This window comes from Photinus pyralis, unplaced genomic scaffold (assembly GCF_008802855.1).
Source record: "Photinus pyralis isolate 1611_PpyrPB1 unplaced genomic scaffold, Ppyr1.3 Ppyr1.4_LG5, whole genome shotgun sequence".
NCBI lineage: Eukaryota > Metazoa > Arthropoda > Insecta > Coleoptera > Lampyridae > Photinus > Photinus pyralis.
This window is the reverse complement of record NW_022170596.1, coordinates 11,964,306-11,982,744: the sequence shown is the minus strand read 5'-3', so window position 1 is coordinate 11,982,744 and position 18,439 is coordinate 11,964,306. Positions and strand designations below refer to the sequence as shown.

General features: G+C 36.5%; 1 long non-coding RNA gene across 1 annotated transcript; it reads left to right on the top strand.

The window, feature by feature from the left end:
- Positions 1-14,320: 14,320 nt before the first annotated feature.
- Positions 14,321-15,139, top strand: LOC116170371. Its single transcript, XR_004145221.1, has 2 exons — positions 14,321-14,412; positions 14,463-15,139. It is a non-coding gene; the product is annotated as an uncharacterized LOC116170371 (long non-coding RNA).
- Positions 15,140-18,439: the final 3,300 nt, after the last annotated feature.

The following is an 18,439-nucleotide window of genomic DNA, read 5'->3' as shown; positions in this document are numbered from 1 at the left end:
TGGAGTTTGTATGGGTAAATGAACAAGGGCAAGAAATCGTTTACCAACATAATAGAGTCGTTTCTGGAGTTAACTGTAGCCCTTTTTGCTTAGTGCGACCATCGAATATCACGTTTAGAAAACTGTATGTTACCTGGTTGTGAATATTCATTTTATTTAATTGTAGAACGTGAAATTGCTTTTTATAATGTAGGCACATCTGGTCATTTGCGATAAGATTTTGTTATCGGACGAGATTTAATTATCGCACGTGTTCTCATCGTTGTTAAAAGGAGAAGCGGAAATTTCATTGTGAAAATGGCGTTTCGTTAAGTACATGACGTTAAAAACGAGGCTGTTTTGCTCCGGTTGAAAGTTTTTTGTACGCTATTTTGGTTGTCCACCCGATTTGATTAGTTGAAGATGTATAATTATTATAATAATTTTGTGCAGAAGCAAGGTAATTACAATTGTGTGAGAAGTTTAAAGGGTTTGTCCGTTTTATGAAAAAATTCAAGTTGAAAAAACAGCAGGGAGGCCTTTTGTTAAGGTCCTCTTGTTCTTAAAGTTTGTACCGTCTAACCACCCGTATTCGTATAAGTTAAAACATCACAAACTTTTGAACGACTAGATTGTTTAGGATTTTTAAATTAATTTTTCATTTCTTTTGTTTCGGAATAAATGTTTGTCAATGTCAATCAAATAATTGTGTTTATTTGAATCCTTTGTGCGCCCAGATAGTGTTCTCACGTTAGATTTTTCTTCTCGTGTCCGAAAATTATGTTAGGTGATAATGAAAATTTGTGTAGGGGCACGTGTCCACTTAATGTCCAAGATAAACTACACTGAGGGAACAACGAGCTTTAAAAAGTTTGGTGTCTCGTTTTTCTCCTACCTCAGTATACTTGTTCTTAAAAATTAAAAGTTATACCGTTCGAGCGACTACCAATACTGTTCATCATCGTATTCAACATGCCAGTTTCTTTGTGTATTAAAGAAAAGTGAAGTTCTGAAGCAGTCAGCGTTTGTGCTGTGTTAATTTTCAATCAAGTAATTGTGTGTTTATTCGAACCCGTTTTGCGACCAAGATACAGTGTTCATGTCTAATTTTTCTCTTCGTACCCAAGATTTATTTCAGGTGTTGATGTGGACAGGTTTTTTGGGGGTGGTGTGGAACGAATACCATTGCAGACAGCATTATAACTCTATTTTAGGTACAACATATTTACACCTATTCACCTCTTACCATAACATTTTTCATTATTTTTTCTAGATTACTGTCATAGGGGGTGGTTTTTAGGAATTGAAAATTTTCAATTCATCACAATCCTCACAATCCCAATGATGTATATTTAAAGAAGATTTTGAGGATGCTTTTTCCCATGAAAAATAGTAAGCAACCAATGACACAGGTTCATAAGTACCTAAAGGGCAAATGGAACCTACATTCAAATTTTTATGCATTTTTGTGATTTTTAATCATTAAAATTTGGTAAAACGTTTTGAAGATATTTTTTAAAAATTATAACTATATTCTAAGAAATGGTTTGTTTATAAAATCAGGGCCTTTAATATAATTCCATTTAACTTATTTAAAGATGATTTCAAATTTCAAATGATTACAAGTTCGGATCTACAAGTTTAATAATTTTCGAGTAGGAGTAGGTTTCACCGTTAAAAATAAAAAACACCCCGATACAGGGTTAACTTTGAAGTAGAGGATAAGTATTATAGGCCAGTCAAACAAGACACGCAACATCGGCACTTCCAAAGACCTGTGACAGCTGAGTGGTGGTTGAAAAACCGAAAAGTATTTTCAAATTTTCGTAAATATGGAGAGAACCTTTTCAAATATGTAATACTTTTTTCAAAAATTTTCTAGCCCACTACTTAGAATGTCGGGTTCTATACTTATCCCGGGGCATTTTTTCTTAAATGTACTCAGTTGAAGAAAACGTATTTACTTTCCATTTATGCATAGAACTGTACAAGAAAAATGGGAAACTTGCCAAAATCTTGAGTTTCTCAAACTTTAGTGTTTGATGATTTACATGACCTATTTTATTGTTAACGGCAAAGAAGAAGGAATACAGCCTTTTTTGGAGATACTGGGTTTGTAGTACCCAGGCTACATTCGAAGCAGATCTTCCTCACCGTCGGACTCATGGATGTCTACTAGGCTCTAGGGGAACGCTTTCCATAATATAAGAGCATTGACAGCTGAGCAAAAAAAAAGCTTGTGCCAAAGGAGTTTATATTAGGAAATATGCCCGAGTTTGAGTATAGGGCCTATATTATAATAAACAGATGACTAAACGTGGATTTGGGCATTTGTAAATATATATGATACTCATTTAGAAGTAACATTTTCTTTGTCTAGTTTTAAATGACAAAAACTCTTCTCCGGGACCCTAATTTTATGCAACAAAAATAACTTCTTAAACAAAATGAAGATTTTGCTGTTTTATACTCGTATAATAATTAATTGGAATATCATTACTTTGGCTTCCGTATTTTTATTTTCGTTCGTGTGCGATGTATTCAACTGAAGAAAAAGTGGTCAATTGGTATGGTGCCGCTCATAGTTTAAGGAGCGTAAGAGACTTATTTTCTATGTTGATCACTTTAAAATGAGTGGTTACTTAAATGCAATCCACATAAGACACCGTAAACAACTTTCAATTTTAACAGAGGACATGAAACTGAATGTTTTAATTTTTGTGGAATAGAATCCCATAAGAAACTTAAGGGAAATAGCGGCCGAATTGAATATCTCTTCATACCTAAAGCTAAAAGCATACTATTTACTGTCGTTTTTATTAAAATCTAGAATGGCAATTTCGGTTGCATAAAATTAGGCGTCTTTCAGAAGGATGTTTGTCATTTAAAAGTAGGCATAGAAAATCCCCATGTTTACTTCTAAATGAATAGCACTGTATATCGAATATTTGACGGGCTGCGTCCCAGGACTTATTGTACCTATAGAGGTGCTCTTTGGGTCAAGTCGTAGGCAATTTTATCTTCTTTAAAAGAATGTGGCAGAATATTTTCCATGCAGTCGATAATTCTCAAGATATTTACGAAAAATTGAAAGAAGTTGTCAAAATCGATGTTTTTCGACCACCACTCAGCCGATATCTGGTCTTTGGAAGTTGAAAACTTGGTTTTACACTACCCTCATTACATCCTAATTCCTAGCAATAAAAAAATCTGATCTGCTTCATTTTTTCCAATGCTTACCTTTTGCCTTACTTGACTGGCCCAATTAGAACTTAATTCCAAATATTTGTGCAAAGTGCTGTTTGATTAATGATAAATGGACAACAAATAGATGTTGCAAGCTTTTTCGGAATTAGAATTGGGTTCCGAAAAACATTTAATCATACCAGCATCCTGCATATTTCTCTTGATTTTGATACATTTTTATACTAAAAAACGGCCCGTTTGTAAAAGTTGCTGTCATGAATTATTTGTAAGGAGGTTGGTTTGGCAAAATGTTTCACTGTAACACTAAGCAACCAAAAATCTACAGAAATAATCTGCCTACCCAATAGATTGCCATTGTGAGGCTTGGGGTTTTCAAAATTGACAATGACATTAAATTGTATTTAACATTTTCCTATCTTTGACTGCTTTAAGCAAAGTGCAGGAAAAAGGAAGCTTTGTGATCAATTAATACTTAAGTAAATGTTGGTACTAACTTTGAGTTAAAACGAAAGATGATAAAAAATCTCTTTAAATTACAGCACAATTTTTAATTAAGATAATTAATTAAGAACGAAATAGAAGCGCCTTTCAAAGAGTATGCTTTTCAAAAAGCTTCAAAGCGGCGTGATGGTGAATTTGAGATTTGGGGTAACTTGGGGACACCCTATACGTACTGACATACACTTGGTTTTTGAAAAAAAAAATGTTTAACATACTTTTGTTTGTTTTAGCCAAATAAAAAAAATAAGTAAATCACAGAAAACCTAGCGTCCTTACTGTCCATTCCTTCACCCATTTTCATTAACTGTAAACAGTGTCAGGGGTTAGTAACATAATCCTGATGAAATTTGGATTGGGAGCATAACTCACTTTTCGTTCTTTACTATTCATCTGGAGCACTTATGGTCTATTTTTTTTGATAAATAATTTGATATCCTGTGGGACAAAGACGGTTGCTTCAAATTATCTAGGAGGGTATGTAGATGTACTGCACACCCCCACAAAATGATTGAATTATAGATAAAAGTTTAAATGATAGCAAGTGTTTTTGAGATAACGAGCTTTTGGTTCGGTTGACTAAAACCTCGTGAGAATATTAAGTGGAACCAATAAGTATTTGAATATTTGATTAATTTATACATTTCTCGCCATAGCCATTCTTTATTTGTTGAAGATCGTCGTGTTGTCAGTTAACCAAATAATTCAAGACCTTGACAAGTAAACTAGTTCTGTGACAGTCCAAACGTAGTCACCAGCCTGGCCGAGCCCAACAAAACTTCATCTAATTGGATCCTACCCGATATAATATAAATTTATGTTCAGTTTTAGCCTAAAACAGGATTCTGGCGTGATTTGTGGGGCGGTTATAACCAGACTCCTCGCTTTACCAATTATTTATATGGATATGTATATAGATATATTTATAATACCGGTTAAGCTTTGTCTTTAAGAGAAAAAAAAGGGAACTATGTGGCCGCAGAAATGTAAAGGGGCTATGCAGTCGCGTATCGTGAAAGAAGTGACGGTTTTTTACAGGACCGGCCTCGTCATATCTAAGCAGTTATGACGATCTGTAGCGCGGACACGTGTGTTTTAGATCGTTTGAACCCGATATCGGCGGCGGGGCGCATAACTCGTCGCAACAATGGATCGAAAAACACATGCCGACCAACTTGTTTTCATATCACCTTGTCGCATCCCCCCATGAATTATTTATTTTGTGCGAATCGGGGCCGACAGGAATGCACCAATGTGAGAACAGACACCTTGGTGATGCGGCCACCAGGAGATATTCCGCAGTACACGCACGTTTATATCGGCATCATTATGCTCATAAAGGAGAGCTCCACCATCAACAAATCAATCCAAATAATGAGCAGTCATCTGAAGCGTAAACGACTAGAATAGCATTTCCTCACGATCGACGCAAAACATCTAATATATTTATTGATGTTGTCGTAACATGCAGGCAGACATTGGTTTTTACAGGGATGCATCATAACCGGCCCCTTACATATGTCCAGCGCCGCCTGTGTGAAGTGCGCCGCGAGAATAACAAGCGGACACATCTAACAAGCTCTTCGTATGACCGCTTATTAGAGAACAACCCATTCCGTAAACGACTTCACTCTTGACAGTTTGATTACGGCACTGCTACATCCATGTGCATGAGCTTTAGCCACTCTCCCCCCTCCGGAAACCATTTTCCATATGTCCACTTGGTATACGGCGTTTTTCAGAAATTTCAAGATCGGCGTTTATTATTGTATACATCAACCAGTTCGAAATGAATCCACTTCTCGTTCCTCGGCAGTTTATAAAAATAAACTTGGCCCAGAAATAATCTACACACTTTTTCTACTCGCACAACAAAAGGCAAATATTTTACAACCTTGAAGATACATTTTATACCGGTACAATAAAAAACGCATCCACTTTTTTCGAAAGTTTTTGCGGCATTTCGCTTCGTAATTTGTCCAACATAGAGACTAATGCTACCGAGTTTTCAAAATTGATGCGTTAAGAAAACATTTTCATTTTTCAACGCAACCCCTTTCACGTAGCCTTCCGCTTCTGAAATGAATATCTGTTGACAACAATAACAGTCTGTTTTTAGGAATTTTGGGGCGCAATTATGACAATTCTAAATATAAATGCAAGTCACCCTACACATGGAGCAATTTGTGTGTATGTTTACGTGGTGAGCTTTAATATTTTTCAGTGTAGCTATTATTTATAAATGGACTGATACAAACTTTTGCACTTTATTTGCGTGACGGGTACATTACACTTTTTATAAGCAATTTGTCTAGAAATCATGCGTGCATGGGTTTCCTCCTGAGAAAGATGTTATTTTTTGCATTGATTACAAAGAGACATTTTTCTTTTTAGTTTTAGTGAAACAGCTAAACTTTGAGCTGCCACGGCAAAAAATAAATAATTTTCTAACGTGGACTATAGGCTATAGTCTAGGGGTATATAGAATTGGGTTTGGGGGGCTAGATGGTACATCCATAAAAATGTAGGCACAAAGTTCGCTTGCTCCAAGGACTAATAAATGCGATGAAAGTTTAAGAGATCATCTTATTCACAAATTTTATTAACAAAATACTTTACTGAGAATTGGTACGTTAAGTAACTAGATATCTGGTAACAATTTTCCGTGGTATTCCATGTATGTAGAAAACCTATGAGTTGAAGTTATTTTTCAAATAATGAATTTTATTGATTTTTGAAGTAAATATTCAGACTGACTGGCAGGTGTGAAGGTAATGACTAAGGTATTTAAATCTTCTATCCTTTGGTGCATTCACTCAAAACTTCAAACAATCCTGGGATTAAGCAGTGGAACATATTTAGAAGCATACCCTAAATCACGTGCGTATGTGAAAGCATTCAAAAAAGAATACCACCTAAGATTTTTTATTTCGGCTCCAGAGGGTAGTTTTATACGTCAGAAGGAACGTTGCTTAGCAACCTTTGGATATGAGAGGAACAATGAATTTTAAAAATGTGATCCAAAGAAAATTTGAGAGGAAATTGGAGGCCACCTTGATGCGAAAGGGTCGCGTTCAAGAGAAACATTTTAATTTATTTAATCAATTTACAAGAAATTAAGTACTTTTTTGTTTTTTTTAAATAAATTCTGTTATCTGTGGTATAATCATTTGGAATTCTGTCTGAACAGCGAACCCTGGCATTTCCTCTGTGAACAGTTACTCACCATTTTTGTTCCTAAGCAATTCAAGGACAAAAGGGGCTTACAATCTGAGAAGCTGTGAACAGTTTGAGAAGAGAGCTTGGGGAACGCGGGAAGGATAAATTGACTAGGCAGAAGAAATGTAAATTTATGTGACAGATGAAAAGCTGGAACAGGTAGGAAGCGGTAAATATCTAGGAACCACTACATCAGATGATTGGTGAAGCTGGAAAGAAATAAAGACGCACATTGGAATTCCAAAAAAAAGCACTTGTCAGGAAAAGTACTGAAGTGCTTTTTATGGGGTGTTATGGTGTGGGAATGTGAAGCGTGGACAATCTTGAAAAAAAAAGATAAGAAAATAATTGAAGCTATGGAAACGCGGATGTGGGGGAAAATGCTTGGAATAAAGTATTCTGGCGGTATTAGGAACGAGAAGTACTAGAACAAATAGAAGGCAGATCTTTGTATAAAACAATTTTGAAAAGGAAAGGAATGTGGCTTGGTCATATGCTAAGGGGGAATAGTTTGCTGAAGAGCGTGATCTAAGGAGCGGTGGAGAGTACAAGGAAAAGAGGAAATCTGGGTAGAGAGGAGTGGAGACGGAAAAATAGAACCTGCGTATAGCAGAAAACCCAACCACAACATATTAATAACCAAGGTACTGGGGTTAGGGGGTACTAATTTATCACAGTCTAGGTTTTTGGTAAATCAGCCTTTGTCTTCCACTCCATTTTATAAAATGGGGTGGTGAGCTGAGTAGGGGGTATCTATCATTTCATTTACCTATGAAATCTATGCTTTATGTATTTACAACGAAAAAAATCGTAAGTAACTGTAGCTTTTAAAATGATTGATTTTTTGAATTTTTTGAAAATCTTTATATATTAATAATTGGGGGTTAGGACAGTGAATATCGACACGCAAAAAGACAAACATCGCAAACGCGTATGTAACTACAATTTTTGTTATGTTTTGTGAGAGTAGTTTATACCTAAAATGCGCAACGCCGAAAACCTTATGCTACACACAGGGTGCAGGTTCCACGAGGGATGGTTTTATTCCTGCATCTCTCCAGTGGGTGTGATACTACCTCTGCCATTTTGTGGTAAAGTAAGGTAACCTTCTAAAAAAACCCTCACCAGCGTTTCTAGAACATCTTAATGAACCTCTACGGAAGAAATGGAAGAACACTGAACGCCCTACGATACGAAACATTTGTAACAGACCCCCCATAGACACTTCAAAATTCAGGTGCAAATATGGTTAGATATTGACAAAAATCCGTGTGACTAGGGATGGTCCACCAGCAATTAAAAAAGTCCCATCCTCGTCTACATTTAAAACGTCAAATTCACATTCTTGCATGCGTTCTTCGAGAACTACATACCAGCATTATTTAGCACAATGCACAAAGCACAAAGCATCGTTTACCCAAAATCCGATATTTTATCTGAAGCAAATGCCAGAATTTCGCGGTTTTTCGAGCGTCCTGTATGTAGCACAGGGTTTTCTTTCACATCTAACAATACACACGTTTCTCTCTCGCGCACTATTTAAAATTGCGACAACCGTACTGTTTCGTGTGAAAGAGAAGGACGCAGCGTAACAACTGTTCGTGGTGTACGCATCTAGGTAAGCGAGTGCGCATGCGATCTCTCTCTCCTGTGATAGAAGCAGACAGAAATATTACTTACATTAATTTTAGTCACGGTCTTATTCTTACATCGTGTTATATACCCTAGCACTCTCATGGCAGCCTTTGGGCATATGTAATCAAATATATGTTTATGTATGTATGGGGTGTTCCATAAGTACCCCCCAAACCCTCGGGTGCGATGTTCGCTCGCAGAAGCACCGAGCCTTCAAAACTCTCATGATGGTTTTTGGGATAGGACAGATTAATTTTTCTTTCCTGCCAAGTATTCTCTACTCCACTAGAATGATATTTAATAGGCATACAGAGTAGGGTACCCTACAGAGTGCTCTATATTTTTGGAATAGTAATTTCTGGTGAAGGTCCGGGTTTGTTTGGATTTTTACATGTTAGATCGAAACTAAGTTGGAGAGTACGCCGTAACATACTAAATAAAGGGGTGGTTTTGTGTTTTTGGGGCGCATTGGTCCAAGGTAGTTAGTTTTAGTCTACTCAGCTTCTTTGGTTCCATTTTTTAGGGTAAAATTGAGAGGAAAGTGAATGAAAGAAGGGAAGTAGATAAATCACGTCTTGGAATCACGTAAGAAAAAATGAAAGAAAAATTGTGTACGAACGGAAAAATTATGCGTTTCGGAACAGAATTCGGCGCGAGATGGAACAACACTTGTTACACTCCACACGATGAGAAAAGTGGTTTAAGTGTCAAGTGTCATGTTTCGTAAACAAATTTTGTAGAACATCTGGTAAGCAATAATTATAAATTAAAGAGGACAATGCAAGCGATTCAAAATTCAATGTGGCCGATTAGTTTCGCAACTCCACCATTCGACTGATATGCTCGGCATTTTTTAATGATATTTACTAGAGCCTCACTTTCCTTGCAACGGCCTCTGTGACATTACAATAAAGGATTTTAATACTCGCATCCGGACATGACTTTCCTCAGACACTTTCCAATAAATCTGTCAGGCAAGACATCGTCTGGACATGCAAATGCTCATATGATATTTGGATATTTCTGTTGTCTACAAAGGACGATGGACGGGATATGCTCGTAACAAATGGCAAGCGGCTTTAGCAAAGAATCGCGCTTATATCTTCTCGACAGATACATAATATTATTAAAGGAAATATTAATACGGTAGAAGAAAGGGAACATAAATCTATTAGGGTTAATATTATTCTTGTCCCTCTTAATTCCATTTAGGGTGCATCGCCGCAAAATTATGATGTTGTCGGCGTATTTTCATAACCGTGCGTGCTCATAATTGCAATTAGTACTATAATTAGTCAGAAAAAATGATGTTAAGCTGTCATCGTCGGTGTCTGTTGTTATTCAAATAGGTAGTTACAAATTTAATGACACCAAAAGAATGCGCTAAGGTCCTTTGAGGTTTTAATTCCGATTAAAAATAGTAACTGCATTATTCTTGTCGCACCTTAGAAATATGCACATACATTATCCTTAAAAAACATGATCTTTAAAGAAGTTTTGGCAGCAGGGCCCGCATTAATACATTTAGCAGTGCACTTTCAATGATAAATGATTAATAAAAATGTACTAAATGGGACATGGTAACGTTTAGTAAAGAACTGAATTAGAAATTCGTCAAATACGTCTCCCTCCTGCGTCTACCGAGATTAAATTTAAAATCTGGAACGATGTGAACGAATAGTGATTTTTTTATAAGATCGCTTCTATAAATACTGAAGTGATAATAAAATGTTATTTTTAAATGCAAGTGCACGCATATGTTAACAGCTAAACAATGTTACTGGCATGGCAATTATAAAAAAAAAACTTTGTAATTATTTTTCCTCGATTGGCCATATGGCGTACGGTAATTGGAAGCGTAAAGGGTTAACGTTTTCTGAATCCTCTGACTTGACAATACAATTCACGTGAGTGAAAATGCAATATATTGAGCCAAATTCATAATTGGTTACCGTTTTTTAGACAATTTTTATTAGGAAAGGAAAAAAATCAAAGTTTAGATACCTGTGCAAATTATCCTAGTGTCACAATTAGCAAAAGACGTTTGCAATGATTTCCCATATAGTGGATGTTCTTCTGTTTCACAACATTGCTATTTTCCAGTGAAAGTCTTTTAAAAATTCTTTCATTTGACTTTCCTGAGGAATTCAGTCCCATTGACCAACTTCTTGGTCGCTTCATCACTGCAATTTCATGAAAATGGAAACACGGTCAGCATTGTTGCTCGCGGGGAATACATACAGCCTACCTTCACTCGGTAATAAGCTTTTTAAGAAGACGGACGATCGTTAGTTGGCCGACATGGAAGTTCAGGAGATGACGGCTTTTTGAATATGAATCGATTTGCTTGGAGTGCTACCATTCCATCCCTAGGATGCACAATTTTCCGTCATAACTAACCCATTTGATTATTATCCATTGGCAATTTACTTTAGGTACCTATTTATGTTCTAGTGATATATTCTCTAAGGTTTAAAGTTTACAATGATTTAAAAAAATGGGCGTAAGGAAGCACCTATTTTCCGCATTGAAGTTTACTCGCCTATAGATGAACACCCGGTATCTAGAAGCGTGTTAGGTTGGGCGCTTCGTTACGAAGATTGTCGCTTCGAAAGTATTTAGGAGAGGAAGATGGAAGCCAAAAAGTGATTTAATTTCTAAAGTTGTGTTGCAACTGCCGCGCCGCTACCGGAATTAAAGCTGCAGTTAATCCCCCGTTTGCAACCGTTCCCGTAGAAATATTTAAATTATTTTTACAGCTGCCTAAAGAACTTTTGTCAGGAAAGAAGAGAGAGAGAATCGATCATATTAAGTTTTTGGTATGTTAATTACCTATTAATCGTTTTTAATTTTCTAATGGTATACGAATTCCAGCATTAAAACCGGTAAGGTCGTGCAGTTTACGAGAATCCAACGTGATGGGAGACCCCTCCGTTTGACCTAAGAATTCCAAGGGAATAAGGGCATTGTTGGACTGCCGAATACCGTAATTTGTTGAGTGGGTTACAGATAACAGCCCGATTAAGTCCAGATTACATCCGTTAGGTGCGCCCTTAAAAAACTAGAACTTTGATAACAGTCTCGTATTTTAAGACGTCTGGGAAGGATGTAATAAATTAAAGAAGTAATTTTTGGATGTTTTGGATTCATGCCGTTTAGTTTTGCGTTTACATTAAGTTTACCGCACCGTATCTAAGCTTTTGCTTTTTCTTGCACAGTAATTTCTACAACTCCGTTTAATTGCAAGGCTATTGTTTCGCTTTCCTGCATATGCTTTCCCGTAGATACGTTACCGAATCCGGTTATTTACATTCCCGCTTCCGAGACCGATTCGTCAAAACACTGCTATCGCCGACCTTGATCAGGAGCAAGGCCGTGCCCTTGGTGGCGGTCGATTCCGCCCGTCCGTCCGTTCCGCCGACTGCCGCTACATTCGTCCGCTCACATAAAAATGAAAATTATGCACTTATTGGCCCGTGCTCCGTATGAATAAAAGTGAGCAAATGCTAATACTTGCAAAATTCAAAGTAAATACTCGTAAGTGCTCCTTCGCACTGGGCGAGTTAGCAGCGCTTCTAAGCAGAAGGACAGGACGCAGTGCAGCGCTGCTAAACACTGCTAAACAGACCAGTATGAAGGGGCAGTTACGAGTATTTACTTTGAATTTTGCAAGTATAAGCATTTGCTTACTTTTATTCATTCATATTTCGCTTTTATTAAAGAAAAATTGCGTCAGATGCGCTACCATTCGTTATCGCCTGTGACTAATCTTTTATCGACTTGATGGCGACTGCTGGCGCTCCGATGTCTAGGATACTCGCTGCGATTCAGATTCAACATTTTCAAGAAAAGCTTCTGGTACCTCGACTAAAAGAATGTGTATGTAATTTCTGCACTTGCCTTTCTCACTTTTTTTATAATTAAAGAACAGCTGTGTTTCCGCAGCGATATTCCTAGACTGTTTCATGAAGTAGGTATCAAATTTCACTCTTAGGACTAGCGGCTGTCATATACTATAATTAAAGAAGGTGTCTTGTAAAATGTTTTTGGGGCAACCAAAATGATGACAATTATCAAACCTTGTTTATAATCTATCACCAACAATGTAAGAATAGGCTGCCGAATTTGCTGAAAACTACATACTCCATGTTCATTCGATCATTTTAAGGGTGCTTTCACTGGAAGGTCATTAATCGAATTAATTATTGATTATTATTATTATGAAATTATGTGAGATCTCATTAAAAAAAGTTCCTGACATCTGTTGTAACATTTACTGTTAGATATCCTCTCTTTGGTTCTGGATCAGGGGACCTTATATTTGTTCTTTTTCTGCTTTATTTTTTTATTCCGTGTTTTATGTAAAATTGTATGTCTGTTTAGTTACAATTCACACATATAACTTAACATCAAATCTTGGATTAGTTATTTTTTGTATAATGTTCGTTGTTTTTGCATTTTATTTGGCTTCGGCACCTGCAGAAATGATGGGTCACTTTGTATGTGCATTTCCAATTATTGTAAACAGAACGGGGTTCTGCCTTCGGGTAGCTCCAGCCGGCTGGCCAGAGATCGAAATTCGTATTGATTGAAATTGTTTAATTAATAAAATAAAATAAATAAAAAAAATTCAAATATTTAAATCCCGATGTTGGGTACGGAGACACATCCACAGAATAAGACCTTCACAGAACAGAAACATAAATAGCGCTAAACTGTCACTGATTACAGCGTTTCCCGTGGTTGTACGGAGAACTATTTATCGCAGACTCAAATATTTTTTTGCAAAACCTGTAATTTTGCTCGTTACAGGAAATATTTTTGCCGTCGATTTTATACGTACATGTCATTTTTGACTTTTGAAAGATTTAAAATATGAACAAGTTATGTGACCGTAAAAAGTGTTGTGTGGCGGATTGTAACGATAAAATATCAAAAAGGCATCGTTTCCCATATTTTGAAACAGATTGTTTTGTGCTTGAAACGCGAAGAGGATTGAAATGTGCTGTCATTTCTCTCCTATTTATGCAAGGTATGGAATTTATAAATTACCAACGGTATAGGCGCAAAAGGGTGTAGACTTGAGTTTTATATTTATATAGACGTAGATACTTAGGTATATTATAATTCGTTTCAGACAATGAATAAAAAATACGTTTTAGATAATTCAACAACTTCCACCCTCGCTTCTCAAGTAACAAGTAAGCACCAGAATCAAGTTAACATTTTGTTGTCAAAAACTTGTGTGACAATTTGCTGAAACGGTTTTATTACCTCTTGGAACAAAAAATTTAGTTCTAACGATATTTTTTAACAAAAATATGTAGTCCAAACAGCAATTAAAACCAAATATTTCGTACGACAAATCGTTATGTAAGGATCTTTCTCCAAGTGTTAACATCTACAAACCGTAAGTTCCACTCACTTCTGAGTTTTATATGTAATTTGTAAACATGTAATTTAAGTTCTCTGTGTTAAATAATGTAATGTGATTGTATCTAAATACACTTTAATTTAACAACCGTGTATTCTTTATCGATATTTATGATTTATATCGAATTTGGGAAATTACTTCATGACTTTAGGAGCTGGTCACCAGATGGCGCTACTCTGACTTCGATGCTTTAGTTCACAGTACACCCACCAGGCTCCGCCAAAATACCATACAAATTTGTAACATTGCTGTTTCTATTCTGAGAAGGCCGTATTCTGTGGACACCTCCACCGTCTGTCAAATCCCCGGTTGACCTTGGGGTCTGGTACGGCGTTCATCTTTTCCCCAACGTGCGGTGGATGTGGCAAGTGCTACTAGTTCGCTGTAATGATAAAGAGTTATTACCACATAAGCCCGGATGCTTATCAAGGCTCGAGGAGGTATCAGGTAAAGGAAGTATAGGAAGCTTTCTCCACCAGTTATATTTCAGGTGCTCTTCAGCAAAGAAATAACCCGACCTGAGTTGACTTGAACAGGAAGTAATAGCTCTCGAATAAGGTCGGCAAGGATTTACCTGGCGACGGCCCTTACAGAGGAACTTCCACCCGGTTCCAACAACCTCTACTCAAAGTCGGTGGAATCAGACGGCAAACACGGAAGGGAAGCTCTTTGGATTCCAGTCCGGTCGACCGACCGAAGGCAAGAATACAAAGAACTAGTTCTGTGTCCGGTTTTATAAGCCCGCAGGGATTTACCCTACCAGGATTATCTTCCCGGGAACAGGTGAGTAAAACGGCAAAACTAAAAGTAATTATCAAATTAATAGGTCTGGGAAAATAATGAAACTAAAACGAAAAGCTCTGGTGGAATTAAAACGGAAAATAAAATAAACTTAAACGGATATCAGGTTTTCGAAACGGGCAGGAATCGGGTCTGGTTCTGGTTCGGGGAATGATTTTAACATGGAACGGAATTAATCGGAAGTGCTCTCTGGTACTTTACAAACACCTTTTATAGGACACACAACAAGGTGGGAGATGTAGAAGGGATTGCAAATAAAGGATGGGGACGACAACAGGCGACATCTAACGAGGGGATTTTACAAAACATAGTACAGGATGTTTCACAAATAAAATTCCAACGTTATCAATTTGATGTTTTCTTACATTATTGTTAACAATAAATATGGTTGTATATTCGATAGTAAACGCAAAATCGATCAAATTATTGGATTTCGAAATCAATGTTTGTTCGTATCAGAATGATCAGTTGTTATTTTGCTTAAATAATCGCTTTGTTTATTTTATTGTAAAGCTTGAGGTACGTGTGTGCCATTGTAAAAGTTATCGCCGATCGTTTGCGATAAGGTAATTAGTTTCAAGATATGAACGTGTTATCGCCGAAGTGCAAATTATTCAAAGACGACGCTATTTTGTAAATGAAGGAGAAAGGAAGTAAATATAAAGGCAAGGAAGGTTAATAAGCGAACCGGACGTTAATCGAGGGTTCTTTGGTGGTGGCCATTTTAAACGTCGCTGTTTGTTTTGGTGATTAGAAGATTTATCGTTGTTATTCGCGTATTTGAAAAGACAGTCTGCCTTGTTTAATTATAAAGTTGTGTAGAAGAAATCTTACAGAATTTTTTTTGCGTCGTGATAAAAGTGAACGCTAAGTCGAGTTAAGCGGACGCGTGTTCCCACGTTTACGAAGAAGTTTTGTCGGAGTGTGGAGCGCGTTTGCCGCTGAAGTCTTTCTTTAAGGTTTTCAAGTTATCAGTTAAAGGAGTTGTTCCCATCAAAGGGTCATTTAACTACACCGAATTCAGTGTGGTCTAACTCGAAATTTTAGAGCATTCAAAGAAGTATCTTCAGGCTGTGTTTGTTTGTGCGTCCCTTATTGTAAATCGCAGGTACGATCGGAGATTTTGGATCATTTGTGTTCTGGTCCTGAGTGCCTATATTTCTTTCAGATGATTTGATTGATTGAATTTGTTTGTTTGTTTCATATGCAAATAGTATTATTTATAGTATTTTCTAACAGTGTTTGTTTGTTGTATGTTGAATTGTTTGTGCATATCTGTACATTTGTGACATATCCATATACATTTTTGAAAATGTCTTAACCAGATAAATATATTTATTATTCCTATTATTATTATAATTGGTTAGTTTTGGGAATCTAGTCCAAATTAAAATTAAAATTAACGTGTTCGAGCTATAAGTATCATCTAAGAAATGATGTAGTATTGGTGGATGTAAAGAGGTATTTGGGAAGAGTGATGTATAAATACTACTAAATTTTCATATTTCTGCACATACTCGTTTAAATGCCCTTTTAGATCAAATCGAAAATGTAAAAAATTACGGCAGAAGATTCATGTAACGATTTTGTGGACGAGCTATTTAGAATTAATGAAGCGCAGATAAATTTTCCTTAAATCTGAATTGTTATACGTCCTTGATCACCTATTCATGGTAGATAGTATACTATTTATACAACAGCAGTTAAAAATAGATAACGAATACATTCATAGCCCAAAACTTGAATGAACAAACAAGCCGGTCCACAACCACGACTCTACGAAATTTAAAACCTCCCATTTTAAATGACAACCTTTTTTTCGGCTCATTATTAAATGTCCATAGATAGAGAGAGAGGGAGTTTGAAACAAAGGGTTCATATATGTTTATTAGCGAGGACCGCTATAAATTAACATTGATTAGGCCCGTGTGATTATATCGGTTTGTTTCTAGAATGAGTCATAAATAATGTCAACCATACCTGTGCTTTGGACAAGATAACAAGGACTGAAAAGCAAAACGCTGTCCTCAGCACACATCGATTATTAGCAAACTAAGCCGAGGTCGTTAAAAGAGAACCACCTAATAAGTAAATGTTCAAAAATGACCACGGGTCCTTTCTTGAGTTATTACCTTTACATATATTACATTTTCGGAGACGACAGGCGGTATAACTGAATGTAAATTATTTAAAGCCTTTTAGGCAGCTCATCAGAAATCTACTTTAATATATCTATTTCAGTATACATCCTTCTTCTTACCTTTTGTATGTAACTGACTGAATAGACTGACCCAGTTGTGAATAAAGGACGAGTGAGGTAGAAGAATTGCGTGCAAGGATTTAAAATACGTATCCCTTTGAGACACTTTCTAAACTCGAACAGATTATTTACAACCAACAATCTTTACAATACATTAGACATTTTCTATTTTTGCACGCCAGATAAACCATCTATGAATTACGAGCGTACGATTAATGAGCTAAAATGTTACAGATTGCCAACTTTACATTGGAACGGAAAATCTAAATGCGAATATTAATCTGAAGTTCGGCCAATGGCTATGTAAAATTCATTTTTAGGAACGGAAACCTACCTTTGGTGTTGTCGACCTCCGAAATTATAATCGTGAGTCGTTTTCATGTCAAACTGCTATCAGTTCAAAAATAACTTCTTGATTTATGCCCTTTTTTCTGGGTTCTTCAACTGTTGATAAGCTGTTGGGTGGTCGTCTCCTTACTTCCTCTCTACCTGGTAATTATTTATCTTTACAATACACTTAGATATTATTTTGAAATGGGGACCAATACAATGAAAAATATGCACAAAATTCCAAGGCTAAAAGCGCATCTGGATGCGACAGAAAACAACGGAATGTCGGACGCAAAGCAAGTTTAAGAGATGACACAACGTTCGAATTTAAATGATGTTTAGTCGAGGCAATAAACCTGTCACATGTACGTTCCATTGCAACGTCAGAAAAATATCACCGGTTTGCATTGTTATTATTCATCATGTGCTGTTAGAATTACTAAAATAGCAACCTGCAGCGAACTACTCTAATGGCCATTTCGAACAGCCTTGCGAGTTCAGCACACTGGGTCACAATCACCTTTTTACGCAAATTTTACGGTGACGACGAGAAAGGGTGGTTCATATTTTGGTAGCGACCTGCTGGTATACGATCGTTTTGCATTTAATTGCCCGCGTGCACCTTAAAATAGATCAGCTAAAGATCAAACGATGTGTTAAAGCTTATATTAATGGAGCTATAAAGATGGTTGTGATTGATTCGGGAATGAGTCATGGCTGGTTAATTACTTCTGGTAACGGTTTCGACATTAGATAAATTTATACGGTAAAAAAATGGTATTTGGCTCTACTGATTAGGTATTTTCGGTGCGATTTAATGATTAAAGTATTTCATTTGCAGGATTGGCTTGAGGACTAGGATTAGTAGATCGCAAGGTTTTCAGACCGAAAGCTCTGGCAGAGCACCACCATCTTGGAAAATGGTAGAAAATCGAGTAATGATCTTATTTTCCGAACTATTTTGAGAAACTATTTCAGCTTTACTTTTGGCTTTCTGAAAAAGTTCATTTGTGCTAAAATTATACTCTTTAACAATTTCAATGTCACTTAGTATGCTAAGCCTTCATAATGAGATA